Source organism: Lactuca sativa, chromosome 5 (assembly GCF_002870075.4).
Source record: "Lactuca sativa cultivar Salinas chromosome 5, Lsat_Salinas_v11, whole genome shotgun sequence".
NCBI classification, from domain to species: Eukaryota; Viridiplantae; Streptophyta; class Magnoliopsida; order Asterales; family Asteraceae; genus Lactuca; species Lactuca sativa.
In genome coordinates this window covers 196084461-196085573 of record NC_056627.2, presented here as the reverse complement: position 1 = coordinate 196085573, position 1113 = coordinate 196084461, and positions in this window count along the sequence as shown.

Genomic DNA, 1113 nt, shown 5'->3' with positions numbered 1-1113 from the left:
AAACTGTCAAATGTATGATAGTTGAGTTTTGGGCTATGTATCCTTATGGATATTAGGGTGGACGGATTTTAGGGTTTGGATACCTTAAAATCGTCCAAGCCTCATATCTAGGAGAATCTTTGGATTGCTTAGGGCCTAAGTTATTCAATTAGGGTTAAGGGTGAAACCCTAGTATGTCATAGTATAAATAGACCCCTTGGGTGAGAGAAATCGGCCATACTTGCAAGGAAGAAACCCTAGAGTCGATTTCCTCACCTCCTCTCTCTCTCAAGATCATCCTCTTGCTAGTTGGTGTTTGTAAGCCATTAGAGGAGTGACAATTGTGACTCTAAGCTCCAAGAACAAGAAGTTTCAAGCAAGCAACTTAAGGTATTCTTCTAAATCTGATTTTATATGATATGATTCAATTGTTTACACTAGATCTAGAATTGTAAGCCTTGGATACATTGCATGTTCAATTAGAGAAACCTAGATCCAAGCATTAGGGTTTTCATGTGCACATAGGAATGTTTTTCTGGCTCAAACCCATCACATACACCTAACACAATTTTTGAAAACATCTAATACAACCAAGTAAATATTTAATCTTTGATCCTTTTTAACGATATTTACCAGTAGCTAGTACAATATAATTTAGTAAAAGTTGTTTTTATGCTAGTTGGGGTTTCTTAAAAAATCATTTTTTTTCTCCGATTTCACGTAAATTATACGTCAATCGTCAATGAATAAAAAATCTAAACTATCAATCCTAAATGATTATATTATAATTTGACTTTGTACATTTATATTGACGCAATTGTACTTAATTATTAAAATCACTTTGAGACCATGTATTCATATATGAATGCACATTTTCATTCATAAATATAAAATATTATAGTTTTTTAATGAATACAAATATAATAGTAATGGAATAAAGAACATTATAAAAGTAAAAATAAATGAATTAAACACAAATTACAGATAAAACATCAACTTTGCAAAAAATAAATAAACAAAACTCATCTACAATCATATATGAATACAATTATAATCAAAAATGAAAAATTACAATGTCCTAATATAAATAAATTTCGGCTCCTTCAAAGTTGTTGTCCATGTGCATTCATCATC